A 16,031-nucleotide genomic window follows, 5' to 3' on the forward strand; every position below is an offset into this window, starting at 1 on the left:
AAACGCGGGGTAGCTGCCATTAGGGAATTCAAAACGTTTCAGGTTGCCCATATGATAAAACCACACTGCTGCAATTATCCCCCCTGGCACCCCACAGGGCTGATGAGTGGGTGATGATACGTTGGTACGCCTTGTGGTTGATTATGTTTGCTGGTCCTTAGGCAGAGCTCCATCTCTGGACGCCTCTTGTAGAACGATAACATGCCTGCACACGTAGCTGTGGTGTTTCACCTTAACACGCCGCTTCACAGCTGAGAATAACTGGAAGGTGGAGACATCTCCTTAGTCCTGAGCAAGGCAGGAAATGCACGGTCCTGATACAAGGCATCGCTTTCATGTGAGGTCTTCTCTGGGATGTAAATGTGAGCACACATTTAGCCATTAGTCACGGCAAAACAAGACGTAATAAAACCTTTAACTGCAATCCACAAAAAGAAAGAAAGCATTTATCAAAACGCTTTTTGGCCAAGTGAAGGGACCGGTCTGGTAGGAGCCTCTGCTCCCTTCACAGAAAACGGAGCAGAGATGCAGCATGCCCAAAGGCATTTCAAGTCATAGACAGTATGAATCACCTAAAATTGCTTGCCTATTTCCACTGTGTTCCCAAATTGGATAGCTTAATTGGGTGCCTAAAGTTAGTGGGGATTAATTTGGGCCCAAGTGCATAAAGCTATGAGGTGATGGGGACATTAACCTCACAAAGTCCAGGGATGGAGGTGGTGAGGTGAGCGCGTCCTGCTGACACGATGATGATGAGATGCCTTTGCGAAGACAGGTGGCATGTCTTCCACAGGAGGTTTTGCTCTCCCTGAAGCAGGGATTGTAACTTTTCCTTTCTTATTGCCTCTGAAACAGGCTGAGAGCGTTAGGAGTTACTGAAGAAGTATTTAAATAGGTTGTTGCCATCGTGTTGCAAGGGAATTTTGTTTGAGGTTTTGGATGGAAAAGAGTAAAAGGATCTGTTAACTTGTATTTTGTGTCGGGTCTGTGGGTGATGAGAGCACAAGGGTTTTTACATGGGATGGTTGCTTTTGAAGCAAACTGGCTTGGAAGGATGTTATTTTAGAGGAAGGAGGGAGCCCTGTGTTCTGTGCTACCTCTCACAATTTAAAAGCAAATGTTAAGTTCTGGTTCCTTTGCATGTTTCCCTTGTTCCTGCATGGTTAGAGGGGATGAAGTGTCATCTGCAGGGAATGGACAGGATGAACGAGTTCTGTGTACTCCTTTACATCTTGAAAGAGCCGCGTATCTTGGTGAAAGTGACTTTTCACAGCAGGGATTTCCCCTGATTAATTTAGAGTTCAGGAATTTGAAAAAGTTACTTTTGGAACCTGAACTGCATGAGCTGAGAAAAAAAAAAAAAAAAAAGGTCTTCCAGTGAACTGAGAGGTAAAAACTTCTACAAGCACGCTTAGCCTCGCTAGTAACATCAGTGGTTTGAATGTTGCTGCAGTGCTTTTGGTAAATATTGAGACTGATTTTCTGCTCTTTTTTTTCTTTTTTTTTCTTTTCAACGGAAAGGAGGAACTTCGTCAATTGTATCCTTTTTGTACCATTCATCCCTCACATGCAGGAATCTTCAAGAAAATCAGTGGCAAAAGTTTCATCTCTTCCTGCCTAATAAATATGCACAATGTGATTTTAGTGTTATTCTGCAAGTCTCCCATCATCAGCACCATCCGTATGAAGCTAAACTGATAAAACATTTCTTCCACGGGAAGGTGGTTTTTGGAGCTGGGGCTTTTTGCTGAGATTTTGTCCCATTCCTGCACAAACCCCTCTAGCCCATCCCACAGTCTTGACAGAGGGCTGGCAGACACATTTTCTGATCACATAACTTCTCACTGACTTAAGAAGCAAGGCTAAAAATTGGATTTGTGGGTTCACAGACACAAGTCCCATGCAGCACACCTCACAGACAGCTGACAAGAGGCAGTAAAAGCAGCTTTCAGTAGTACTTCCTCTTCTTTCTTATTAATTCTCCCAACCTTTACTCTTGCCAAGATCTAAGTAACCTCCTAAGAAGAGACACCCTTCTCTTCAGAGATTTCCATGCTTAGAACCCACCTAGTAATTTTTTGTTCCACCCTCCTTCAACTGGAAAAACACAAAAACCTGGTTCTATTTTAATAAGATGAGATTCTCTGGGAACTGGAATACATCTGCTGCGTGTGGGTGGGTGCTGCCTTCAAAAACCGGATGGGTCGTTCCTGTAAAGGATGCCTGGGATGAAATCCCTGCTTAGACAGTCTCAGGGTATTTGAGAAGGGCTGGGGAGAGAGGAGGGGATAAAGAATGCTCTGAGTATAGAAAGACAGCTGGAAATAATGAAACCTGCACTGATGCCTTCCTTGTATAAATTGCATAGTATTATTTAAGACTAAGAAAAGCATCTGGTGCAATTTACTTATCAGAAATACCTCTGAATGGCCAGACTTTCTAGACTCCTTGAGCCACATTCCAACTTCTCCATGTGGTGGTGAGCCCCAGGATGTCCTTCCCGTATTAATGTATTACATTAATAACATGGTGCTGTGCCTTGGGAGAAAATGATTACATCAGTGTGTGGTGCCTGCTCTATAGGAGTTGTACTGACCATGGGGGTGAGTGGGCGGGCTCTCGAAGGCATCTGTTAGTTATCTCGTATAACCCAGGCATTTAAATGCTTTTGTAGTCAGAGGGAGAGGTGGGATGGTAATTTATCCCACTGCAATCAGGAGCTGCTTGGTTATGAAGTTGCTCATCTCGGCTGTCTCCAGGGGGAGCCCGGGTGATTAATTCAGACCAGAGGCATAACTTGCCGATGGTTATCATAGGATGGCTGCAGGTGAGATGGATCTGTCCCGAGCCTGTAAGTAACTCTTCCCTATTTGTACCTCAGTGCTTGCTGTGTTCCCTGCCTTTCAGAGGCATTCCGAGGGTGTGTTAAGGATTGGGGAGGTCTCAAATACCTTGGCAGTGGATCCACATGGATATAAATAACTAGAGCTAACTATCGCCTTATGCTAGACAACAGTTTGTTTTATGAGCAGCGAGTTAAGGAAGTCTATTGTACAAATCTACATCTCAAAGTTGAGCTTATGGCCTTTCTCAGGCACACAACAAAGGCTGAGCTCAGCTCTCAGACTTTCCATCGTGCAGGCAGTAACAGGGCTTGTCTGCTTCACAGAGCCACCTATTTTCAAAACGTAGAGGAATTTGATACATTGGAGTCTGCCAACCGTCTGTCAGCTTGGTTTGAGCTGACTACCAGGTATAGAAGTCTGGGGAAATGTACATACGCACACACACAGCTCATTTCCTTAGGCTAACAAATAACCCACTACAAACCAAATTAAAAAATAAAAAAGGAACGAAAACCAAGCCTGAAACAGCAAGCTGTTGTCCTAGCTCCTGGCATTTGTGATCTCAAGTTACTTTCTGAAACCTACCCAATATGCCAGTCATAGTTGATTCATTTAGTATAACAAGGCACAGCAGTATGTTTTGAGGTTACTTAGGAAGTGGTTATTTTATGAAATGGATCCCACCTCATTACTATGAGAAATCCTTAACTACAGTTATCAGCTCTCATCTGTTCCTTTACAGATTCTACTTTATATAAATGGGTTTTATTACATCTTTTACTTTTTGGCGACTCTTGACATGATATTTTATAAAAGTAAGTTGCATGCTTTCTAACCAGAATTAGGCTGCATGGTTATGTGTTGCGTGTGTTTTGTCGGTATCCCCACCATATTCTTCTGGCTTATTTATGCTGTGCTATTTTACAGGTCAAGTTTTCAGTTATCCGGACAATTTTTTGGCTCCTGATCTCACCCTGCTTTTCATTATGGCCATTCTGGAAGCACTCCGATTATACTTGGGTATGTCATGTTATCACTGTGCCTGTTCAGTGGAATGTAGTCTCTAACCATTAATCATTCTGAAACCGAGTGTGTGTCAGAATGTGCTGATGTAGCAGACAAGCAGTTTTTTGGGGACTTGTTCATTTATGTCATTAAACTTTATCTGACTGATCAATATATTTGGCCAGAGGGTCAAATAGAATTTTCTCTCCTATGATGCATGATCTATAAGGCCATTGGAAAACAAAGCAGGGTTGTCAGAAAGCAGTATAACTGGGACAGCAGGAATGCTGCTGTGCTGTTTACAAGTGAGCATGACTTGTGAGAGTGAACATGTTGAAACAGAGATTTCCATTCACCGAGGCAATACAGCTCCTTTCAACTGCTCCAGCAATGTACGAAAGTAGCCAAATGGAAGGAGCCTTGTGGAGCAGGTAATGCTAAGGATATCCCTGAACAGCCTACTGGGACTAAAACTTTTCCTTTTGCTCTTTCTAAAGACACATATCAACTCCAACATCTCCCTTTCACTATGCCTGAACAGCGTAAAGGACCCATTTGGAATCCTACTGACCACTCACCAGAGCGAGCTGTAATTTCATGAAGTCTTTTTTTTTTTTTTTTTTTTTTTAAGCAAGGTTTACAATTAAAGTGTTAAAATAGTAATATTTAAATTTGTGCTAGATATATCTAAGACGTTTACACAAGGTGGGTCTCTGTTGAATTCTGATGAGTTGCTGTAGGGGTGAATTTTTAGCCTTAAAGCACTCTGCATATATTTGCTTGGAGCAGTTGGATAAATAAAAAAACAAATTTCAAGTTTCATGTAGTTAAAGTCTACCAAGATGAGCTCAGAAATAAGATGCAAGAAAAAATAAGTGCAGCTTCCTCATAATGATAGTAATTTGCAATAGGAATAGATTACTAGGGAATATAGAAGATTCTCTGTTGCATAAGATTTTAAAATCAGTATTGGATATCCTTAAGTGTGTCCCACAGTCACCAAGTTGTCACACTAGGTGTGGGGCTGGAGGGGCACTGGGGGAAAATTTGGTGCTAGACCAAGAAGAGGGTCAGACTGAGCAATCAGAATAGTTGCAGCTTCAGAACTGATTATTGTAGTAAGAAAAGGTTGGTGTCTTGACTCTGCGTGTCAACTGGTTGCTCTTTATTTAGCTTAACTTCAGTCAGCAAGAAATTGATTGTCCATTGGCGTTTGGGTTGGTTCTTAGATGTACTGACAGTGCCTTCGTTCAGGCCAGTATTTCTTTATACTCTGAACTTTAAGAAATAGAGCCCTTTTTGAACAGGAAAATTCCAAACTTGGGGCTTGAGACATTGCCATAAGAAATCAAAGATTCATACCAGCTTTTTGTTTCCTTCAAGGTTCAAAGGGAAACCTGACAGAAGAAGAGGCTCCATTAGGGATCAGTCTTGTGATAACAGTTGGAAGTGTGATTCTGTCTGTGTACTTCCTGGTATGGCAAACTTATGTGCTGAAAGCAGATGTCATTATAAACGCCATTCTTCTCTTCACATACGGGCTTGAGTCAGTACTACAGGTCCTGGCTATTGCTGCCTTTGTTGGCTAAAACCGAGCTGTGTGGCACAGCAGGTTTGCAACACATTTCTTCCTTTAAAGAGTGCTTTTTACATTTCAAAGATTTGATTCTTTTGCATATAAAAAATCTGTAAAGCTTTCTTCTGTTTAAATTATTTTTCTTTGGCAGGGATCTCCCCAGATGGTAGGTGAGATACCGTAAGATAATATTGCAGCTGTGTTACGCTATCTCACTAATGAGCATATGTATGGGCAAACACCAGAGATGATTCAGCAAAAACGCCTGATGTTCGTCAGGAATCGATACTAAATGCTCATTCCCAACACAGAACAGTAGCTAGTGCATCATATAGCTACGTGTCATTGAGATTGCATGAGCTTTCACAGCATGGCAGCAACATGCAACCCAAGTGACACAGAAGTGAATCAGGCCAACATAGCCTGGACTCATTTCTGCCTTGCCACATACACTTCCGTGTTTCAGGGCACAATTTTGCTTTATTATACATCTTCTGCTCTCATTTGTGTTTTCAGACCCCAGCGGTAATTTCCCTGACTTTAGTAGGGCAGTGCCTGATTTATCCCAGTGGGAGGGAGAGAGTTGAATTGAGTTTTGCTCATACTTGGAGAGCTGAGGTTTGGGCAGCTGGTTCTTGCTGATGTGGAGGCCAAAGGCAGTAGTGTGAGGGTTTGTTTGTTTAAATAGGACGGACCTAAGATGAACATAAACATTCACCATTCACACACCCTTGTGTCCTATTTGAAAGCCCAACAGAATGTTGTCAGGTGTATTTCTGTCTAGCATTAAATGTGTTTATATCCATGATTCTGCAGAAAGTACTGCATTCCAGCCTCTTACTAAGTGAAGAACTGCGTGCAATTTCAGATTTTTTTTTTTCTCTATCAAAAATATGCAATAACATGTAGCTTGGGCAGTTTGTGGGGTTTTTGTACAAGCAGTTTTTGTATTCAGAATTTCTTATTTTTGTATTTATTTATTCAAATAAATAATGTGTTAGATCTAAGAAGTGTTTGAAGTGCAGAGCATTTTGTTCAAATCTTAGGGTACAGCTAAGCTGCACAAAGAGAGACTTGGGCGAGACTGGATGTGTGCAACAAACTTCTGATCCCACTGCAGCTGTATTTAGGCCATGCTCCTGCGCTGGGAAAGAGTGTTTGAGGTCTGTGCTAATTCACACTAGCCAAGGGCTGAAAGTACAGTGGAATAGACCCAGCACAGCCTCAGCCACATCGCTTCTTTCTTGCCAGTGGTGGCAGGAGGGAACAAAGGTGCAGAAGCAACCAGTTTCATCCTTCAGTCTTAGCTGTGGGAGTCCGTTCAAAGGCCAGGTAACACCAGCTTCTGGCCACGTCACACCACCCTGTAGTCAAAACCAAAACATTGCATGCTGGCGTGAATCTCCTCGGGCCAGATCCTCATCCTGGTCTAGTCAGTGTCACAAACAACCCTTTGCTGCTCAGCAGGAGGAAGGTTGCACCCGTGAAGACAGTGAAGCAGCAGAACTGAGTGTGAAGAAGCTGCCAGTAAACTGAATGACCAAATGTTTCTGGGCTTAATCTGCACAAATGAAATACCCACCCATTTGTTCTTCCAGATTTGCTTGGCATAATGGAATGTACTCATCGCATACTCGTTATGAAGATTGACAAACATACCTACCTGGATCTACGCTGGTAGTGATGAATGCATTCCAAGCAAAAGCCCTTTCTGTATGCGTACAAATAAAAGAACAAATTTTCCTGGTATCTATTTATACCTACCTTATACAGAGGTCTGGAAATAGTCTGACGGGTTTTAAAGGAAACTCTGCTAAGTGGAATGTTTTTGTTGTTTTTTTTTTTTTTTTACCTGAATGTAGGTGGTACAGCAGATGGAGTCACACATGTTGACTTCAAGTTGCAGCCTCTGCACTTTACCTTCCTTCCATCTCATGTTGCTTACTACAAACAAAACACAAAATATTAGCACAACTACAGGTAGCAAAGACCTAGAGTGTAGGCAGATACATGACATGTTAGTAAAGTTAGCAGAAGTTGTTACTACCTTGAAATGTTTAACTGAGTCCCCACCCCAGATCACCACCACCTCAGCTACTGCCCTACAACCATTTTGGATTCTGCATTGTAAAAACGGATCTCGTGCAGAAAGCAGCCCTCAGAAACAGCTGTTCTGGTGAAGGTGTTAATGAGGTGATGGCTGCCATCTTTCTGTTTAACCCCACAGTATATAATATAAGTTCAGGACAGTCTGCTGTACCACAAAGAGAAAAGCAGCCACCTCCTCAAGCTTTAGAAAGCACGCTCTGTGATGAGCCTGCTGGTCCCTAATGGCCTCACACCATCAGCTAGATGGAAAATGAGAATTAACAGAGACTGATAATGCTCACTTACAGGCAGCAGTGGGTAAGTATACAATGATAAACCAATTTTTAGGCTTGTTTCAGAGCCTGATGGCTTGCAGACTGGCCACTGGTGCTTGCTGGGGGTCAGCTGATGCCAACCTGGACCTGCACCCTCAGAAGGGCAGGACAGCTCCACGTCATTCATCCAATTCCAAGATAAAATTGTCCAGAGACTTCTGATTAGATGCTCAGATACTGAGATACTTCACTGGTGTCAGCCCCTCACTCTGTGATGGATGTAGGAGAAGGAAGCTTCAGACAACTCCTCCACCTCGGGTATTTCCAGGGTTTGAATGGGAATTGTCATTTATGCTGGTGACTGATTTCGTGACAGCTTCTCTCTCTGCTGTACCAACAAAGACCAAAGTGATTTAGGCCCTGACCTCAGAGCATTTCTTTAACCAGCAACTTCCTTTCCAAACTGTTCCCATTGCTTAGAGAAGCCAGGGCACAGCATAGTAAAGCCATTGATGACATTTGCCAGACATAAGATCGCTGGAGCTTTTAATTATGAGGCCCAGCCCTTCTGAAACAGGATGAGCAAGTTGGATGAAAATGGCATTAAAAATTTAGAGGAACACATATTTTGAGGAGCTGGGTTTGGGTGTTGTTTACTCCGCAAGGAAGAAGTCTTTGTTCTCAAGCCATCAGAGGGGTGTCTGCCGCCAACCTGATTTAAAAGGCTGATCCCGAGAAGCAAGTCCGCCTCCTGGCATTTCACGCTCAGATATTTTGAGAGATGGGGCTTTACTGGTCCGAAGCTCTTCCGTGTTCCACAGCAGGCAGAAACAACACAGAGACCAAAATGCAACCAAAGTGCTGCATTCCCGTGGTGACAGCCACCTTCATCCCAGTTTTGAACATCTTCGAGCCGTGGAAGAAGGAGAGAGGCTGAGGATGTGTGCTCATCCAGCTCTGCATGTGGGAACCAAGCAAGCTGGTGTGCAGGCACTGCTGTGTGCATCAGGGTAATTCCCCATCTGGCTTAGTGCCTCTGCCCCACTTTGACCGGCACCAGATGTTGCAAGGAAGACGTATTGAGCTCAGTTGTGGTTTTCTTTCCTGCCCAGAAGTTCCCTCCTCTGCTCAGCAGTTAGAGATTCCCTACAGGGCACGGCACCTCACGGTAGCCCGCTGTGCCTATTTTCATAATGAACAGAGCCGAAACTGCCAGATAACAAGCAGTTAGTGCCTGAAACATTAAATAGCTTCTCCAACAATATCCTTCCAACTACCTGTTTGCATCCCGGGAAAGTGAGCCCAGCCCAGTGCTCCCACTGGAACGCCCCGGTGGCGGCTGACGCATTTTAGCGGTAAGGCTCTCTTGCACAAAACCTTTCAGCTGCAAGGCCTGCCAGCATGTTCCCACAATGTTTTCCTGCTGTTGGAACCGATGTCCCTTCCCCTTCCAGGCTGGCAGTCTCCAAATGGTGTTTCTCCCAAGGCTGGCTGTGTTTGCATGCACAGAGATGCTCCCAGGATCGCGCTGACACCGAGGCAAAGAGGATGACGGGGCGCAGGGTGGGTGCGTTACGCTGAGCAGCACCAGATCACATTTCCCCGCAGCGGAAGAGGTCATTCTCCTGCCAAAACTGAGCTGCTGATAATCTAAGCTGTCCTTTGGGGAGCTGGCTCTCCCCCTGCCCGTCCGGCTCACCCAGCAGCATTCCTCCCACGATAACTCACCAGGGGCGTTTCTGCTGCGTGGCTTCGGCCGTGGGCCAGGCAGAGAGCTGAGCACGAGCCCCCGTGGTGCAGCTGGCACTGAGGAAACCACCACGACGGGGAGCTTGACAGGCACTGTGTTGAGGAGGCTGAGCTTCCTCCAGGCTTGTGTCCCATGGTGGAAGCGTCTTCGTATTTCTCTGGTCTCTGCTGGAGTTGCAGCTTCCTATGGCCAGTGGCGGGTGGTGCCTATCATCTATGTGCCATGGGCTCAACACACACTGGAGGACTGGGCTGGGGAGGGGGTGTCTGTAAAGCACATCCACTTTAATAAAATCTTTTAACAAGCTCTATTTTTTCAAGATCCTCCAACCAGACGGATCACACACTACCACTGCTGTAACACCCATGAACTCAGCTGGTATTTTCCAGCTTAATGATCCTCAGCCCATGAGCTAATCCCATCAATTTAAAAAATGTTTAAAAACTAAGTCTTCAGACAGATGAAACCAGGTACTTTTTGAGAGAAATCTCTACCCACATGAGAGACTGTTTCCCAGAGAGCAGCGTCCCTCCGAGCCCCAAACCACACACTCAGCAGCACAGAGCTGGCAGCAGGGCAGACCCCAGAGCACAGCCCAAACATCCTCAACGTATTCTGGCAACAGAAGCACAGGAGCAGCCTTACCATCCTTTAAAATTTCCCTCTGTTTTTTGGCAAGCAAGAGAGGAGCAACAAGGGAAAATGAGAGGAAATTTTCTAAAGAAACCCTTTCAGAGAGCATGAGGGTAATGCATAGGGATGGCAAGAGCACTTGCCACAATGCAAGGAGCAATGCTTGAGTCCTACCTTGGTTCCTTATCGCCAGAAGCTGCTTTTACTTTCAGTGTGCCTCTCCTGGTACCTGGCGAAAAGGGGTAATGCCCTGGCTCCTGCTGGTATGGATGATGCGGCTTGTACAGCTGCAGGGGAGGTCCAACACAGCACTGCAATAGCATGGGAATGCTCTGCACATTGGCCAAAATGGCCTTTTAGATCTCATCTCCGCCAGAGCCTGTGGGCACACGCGTGTGAATAAAGGCAGGGTCCTGCCTGCAGCAGTCAGCAGAGCAGAGCCCGCAATGAGCACCTCCAGCCGAGGAGCAATTCCTGCTCGGGTGGCACGGTGCTGCTACCAAAGCCTTGCCTGGTGCCAAAGGCCAGCAAGCCCTCAGCTCCCCCCTGTGCCACGGCAATTGCTCATCTCGGTCCTCCGGAAGGTGGTTTACGTACTCACAGCCCCCTTCCTGCCATAACCCTCTGCTAAAGCTGCGTTTTGCCTCTGCCCAGTGCCAGGGGCTGAAATGTGGGGCAGAGATGTGGGGCAGAGCCCTGCTACCTCCCACCAGCTCAGGAGCTGGGGCAAGATGAGGGGCTTTATGGCCGTGCCACCCTGAGGGGCACAGAGCACCATGCGGTGCCCTGGCTGGGGCTCCGCTCCTCACCCCCCCACTGGATTGGGGACCTGGGGAGAGAACTTTTTGCCCTCTTTGTCCACCTCGCGGCATCTTTCCCTGCTGCAGATGTCAGGGCAGAGGGAGAGGCAAGAGCGAAGCTGGAGGAAAACAAGCGGCGGAGCTGCAGAGAAGGGCGCCAGGTTGCACAAAAGGTGCCTTGTTCCCCCCGCGAGGCGCTCAGGGCAGCGCGTCCCCTCCCTCGCCCTCGATGGAAAACCCAGCTCAAAACACTCCTTCATCACCCACCTCCCCCCCGCTGCCTTCTACCTCCCGCTTGGGCACGAAATGTTCTCAGGCGGAAGAAACCTGAAGTTTTACACGTCCCCCCCGGGCAGCACACGGCTCGGCTCTGGCTCCCCTTGGGCCAGGAGCGGGCGAAGGCCCCAGGTGCCCCCGCACCTCACAGGGATGCAGGCGCTGCGCCGGGGCCACCAGCTCCTGGTTATACAGTAACCTGTTGCTCCGGGTCCAGCTCCACCTCTCGCTGCCTCCACATCCCTCCCCTCCTCTCTCCTCTGCCAAGAAACCTCTGTCACCTGCTCGCAGACAACTGGGGCGAGTGGCACGGGGACGAAAGGGCAGAGCAAAGCCAGAGGCAGCGGGACCCCCGGGCTGGGGCGCTGGGTGGGCTCTGCCTTGCTCTCCCCTCCATCCTCTCGGCCGGGGCACTCAGCTCGTGGGCAGAGCGTGTCGCAGGGAGGCACAGGGAGGTGGGCTGCCGGAGAATGGCAGCAGGATTTCACTAGGAGGGCACAGCTAAGTGGGACAGGACGTACAGGAGCCAAGGAGACTGCAGGAGACACCAGAGGCTTCTCGGCACCGGTGAGTCTCTCCTTTCAAACCCTAAAACTTTACATCCCCCCCCCTCACCCCCCTCCCTGAGTTTATCCGCTTCAAAAGTTTGGCTGATTAAGTCTCGGAGGGGGCGTGATCAGAGGGGGCTGTGGCTGGGATACCTGTAAATGTATACTTTTATATCCTTTTTTTTCAACGTGAGGAAAAAAAAAAAAAAAAAAAAAAAAAGTTATTTTTCTAGCATTCTTTTTTTCTGGGTTTGTTTCCCGTTCTTGCACGTCCCCAGCAGGCTAGATCCAGTAGGTGGCACTTTCTTGGCAGCAAAATGTCCGTCCTGCACAGAACAGGATCTTTTTTTCGTTTCTAATGAAGCTCGGAGACAGTAGGTTTGAGCAGCTGTTTGTTTGCAAACCTTGGGGTTTCCTCCCTTTGGGATGTGTGTGGAGAGAATTTTTGCCACTACCCACCGGGCTCCTCTCAGGCTGCTGCTTTCGATGAGCTCTCCCTGCCCGTGACCTTGGCAGGATTCATTACCCTATTTCAAAATGAGGGGAAGGCTCACTCAGAGCCACCCCATCCCCTTGCATGACAGCTCCAGCTACCTGCGAGCTTTCATTCCTATTCCCGAGTCTGAGAGCTGCTCTCCTTCCCCTTTCACTTATTTGCCTGGAAAATGCCAGTGCAAACTCCACTGAGGACAAGGTTCAGGGACAAATGATTTGACTGACGTTATTTTTAAATATGAAGAATAACTCTGAGACAACACAGTAGTAAATTACAGTGATTGCCCTGCCACAATTAGGGCAGTGGAGGGGGTAACACTTCTGGTGCTGGGCTGCTCTGAATTGCCACATGAAGCAAGTGTGGGTAGATCTACTGGGGGTAGATCTCTTGGTGGTTGCATGGCCAGGTGCTACAGTGCCAAGCTGCTTCTGTGGGCTCTGTCCCAAAAAAAAGGACTTTTTCTGGGTTAAAGTAATGACAGAGAGAGGCTCAGCCCCCAGCAGATGCACAACAGTCGAAGGGAAGACCCACGCGGGGTTTTACCTGAGACTGCCACATGCAGTGGGGCTCCTGGCTCTGTTTATTCGAGTGATCAATTTTGGGGTTGACAAGGGAGAAAAATTAGTCCTCAACACATATAAAGGGCAGAGGGATCATGGGGCCCTTTAAAACACAGCTGTGAAGAGGGAGTTGGGATCCACTGTGGGAACGTGTCTGTAAAGTGGCAAAGGTCATTGCTTTGCCCTATTAAAAACAAGGTTAAAAACTGGTGTTTGGGACAACACAAACAGATTAAGCCCCAGGCCTGCTGTTGGACCTGGGTTGTACCTGCTTTCGGTTTCTGCTGCTGAACAGTTAGGAAGCGAGGCTGGTCAGGGACTTCTTGCTCTCTCAGCTGGATCCCAGCCCTGCAGCACACACAGGAATCTGCAGCGAGTCTGGCACAGGATCTGCTGCACTCTGCAGGACAAGGAGGGTGGGTTAAGCATGTAAGGAAAAAACGTTACAGGGCCTGGGTCTGTTTCTGGGCAGCGGAGAAGAAGCTGAGCACCAGCATCATTGATCAGGTTATTGGTAAAGACCCAAAGAAGGAAACAGCTGTGACGGAGCGCTGCTGCTGTGCGCACACACGCATACTCCCCCATTTGCTTGGTGTGATAAAGCAGTTTGCCAAGCTTGCAGTCCTCGGCTTTCTGCCACTGTGGCTGTCACCTCCCAGCAGCAGAGCAGGCAAACTCACTAAGTCAGAGGTGAGCAGCCTGAAGGGGGAAATATCTTCTGGTCCACGGGCCCTGTATTGGAGGCAGACAGCCTCTCTCCTTCGGTGCCCGCTTTTGTTGACTGCAAACAACTCACCATCAGCTGGAGTGACAAAACCTGGCCCCGAGCCTGGCCAAGTAGGTCCTCTGGGTTGTTGCTGCTGTGGCTCCATCTGACCGACTCCCTGTCTGCATGGACGGGGTGCTTGCCAAGCTGGACAGCAGCTCGCCTGCGTGCACACAGGTGCATTGTGAAGAAGGAGCCGTCTGCGGTAGCGTTAGCAGCAGCCACCATTTTGTAGGGCTGTCCTGCTGGTGCTGCTTGGCTTCAGGAAAGGGCATGAAGAGGCAGGGAGGGGTTGCACAGGAGGAACCCAGGCCAGCCAGCATCACTCCGGAGGAGTAACTGGGCTGTTCGTCCCAACGAGGAGCCCCCGCTGAGATGGATGGCCTCAGGACCGCGTCTGCAGATGTGTGCTGGCATCTCACCCTTCACCAGATAGCTTTGAACGTGCTGGAAAACAGAGAGCTTTTCGTAGGGCCACAGGGAAATTCAGGCTGGAAGCATAACTTCATAGCGACAGTGATTCAGAAGGGACCCTAATGGACTCGTGAGTTTTCAGTCCTTCTGGTAGACAAAGAAAGGAGTGAAACAGGAAATATATGCGTTGGCTTGTGTGGGCTTGAGAAACATCCATATAAATAAGTCTGGGTGCAAAGCCTGAGTGCGTGGGGGGAGCCTCGGAGCCTTATTCCCCTAGGGCTGGGTCCTGGGGCAGTGCTTTGGAGCCATCCCCACCACACTGTTTTGCTTTCTTTCTCTCTTCCATGCCATGGTCTCGCTCTGCATGCTGTCAGGGCAGGTTTGTGGTTTTGACGAGGACTCAGCCATCTTCTCCTTGTGCAGGTCTGATGTCTGGCCTCACGTCTGTTTTACAAAACAGCAGTCAGCGCATGTCTTTGCATGGCCTTTAGCCTAGGAGCTTGATGTCATTGGCAATAAAATTCATCACCCTCTAAAAATACTCGAGCCTCACCGGCCTTCCCTAGCGTGTCCCAGGCAGAAGTGCTAGGACAAGTGCACCAACTTCCTGGAGCAGCAGCGATGGCTTCCCGCGCTGCAATAAAGCCTTCTCGGCAGCAGGGTGTCTTGTGGTGAGCAGCAGCATGCACGCAGTACCGGGAAGGCCTGGCAGCACTTGGCTTTTCCAGCACGGCCTCCTAAATTACCCTACTTTGGCCAAGGTTCAGCAGGTGCCCAGAAAAAATACCTACCTGCCTACCCAGGAGGTATTCCAGCCTCCCACTCGAAGGGAGGGGAAGGATGAAACACTTGGCAGAAACGCTGCCAAGAGGGATTCGATCATGGGGAGACGATCCCATGCACTGGTGTCATTGAGCTGCTCCTGCATGGACGAAGCCAACTCTGCACAACGTGAGAGCTCTTCCTCTCCCAGGGAAGTGGGAGGTTTCCTTTCCACCCAGGTGGGGATGTCACCGCCTGCAAACTTGAAATACATGATGCCACAGGGGGTTAACCAAAAGAGCTCCAGTGTTTTTATTTCCTGGTAGTTCAGATAAATCAGGAAGAATCACAATTAGGAAGGGTGTGTAGCTGGGAGCTGGACCAGTCTGGAGACTTTCCCCACTCACCTGCACTGCAGTTTCCCAGGAGAGCCCAGCCCGTGTTCCCATTCCCTGAATGATCCCAAGGGTTTTATTGCAATGTGCCCACCACCACCAAAGTTCCACCAAGGAAGCAGACCAAAAGCTTCCCCAAAAGCTTGCCTTCTGGACAGTGGGCACACACACTACCTTCCTCCACTGACCCTGAGTCCATTCTGGACTTGTTGTCACAAGGAAGGAGTTTGTGTCCTGTGGGATCCCATGGGAAGGAGGAGCTGTGCTGGGGCTGTTCCCAGTTGTGGTGGTGGGATGGGGATAGGAAGAGGAAGCCAAAGGTGGGGACTCACAGGAAGGGGGCAGCTGATAGGATCTGGCAGCAGCTCTGGCTGTCGTGATGGGCAGGTGTGGCACAAATGAGCCCTCGTGGCTCACTGACCTCCAGCCCAGCCTTGCCCTTGGTGCAGGCGGTTCCTTTGGTGGCCAGTAGAGCAGTAACACCACGCATTAGGTGGGCTTGGGTCTTCGACACCACCTTGAAAAGAGCCAGCAAGTGCTTTAATGCTTTCTTTGCCTTGGTTTTCAGCTGGGTTACTGGCACTTCAAAGCTTTTCATAATTCGAATTTGCTTGAATTTTGTTCTTCCTACTTCCTTTTTTTTTTTTTTCTCCCACTCTCTTATCAGTCTGAGCCTGTCCAGATTTATATCCTACAAAGGTAAATTGCGGACCATTTGAATGGCAATAAACCAAAGTTCAGCCACCCAGCAGTAATGCTGACCATTGCTAAGCAATACAGAAAGTAAAAAACTGCCGCTGGCAGGATGATGATTAAATCAAGAGAGCGGGCACAGTCT

At 48.0% G+C, this 16,031-nt stretch overlaps 1 protein-coding gene across 2 annotated transcripts in view; it reads left to right on the plus strand.

The window, feature by feature from the left end:
• The first annotated feature begins 11,522 nt into the window (after positions 1 to 11,522).
• The window catches only part of EPS8L2 (EPS8 signaling adaptor L2), a 61,693-nt gene continuing 57,184 nt past the window's right edge, over positions 11,523 to 16,031 (plus strand). For both annotated transcript variants that reach the window (XM_082761528.1, XM_082761529.1), the window contains exon 1: positions 11,523 to 11,816. The gene's annotated coding sequence lies outside the window, so the exon portion shown is untranslated. The remainder of the gene's footprint in view (positions 11,817 to 16,031) is intronic.

Source organism: Aythya marila (assembly GCF_965140915.1).
Source record: "Aythya marila genome assembly, chromosome: 5".
In the NCBI taxonomy this organism is placed as follows: Eukaryota; Metazoa; Chordata; class Aves; order Anseriformes; family Anatidae; genus Aythya; species Aythya marila.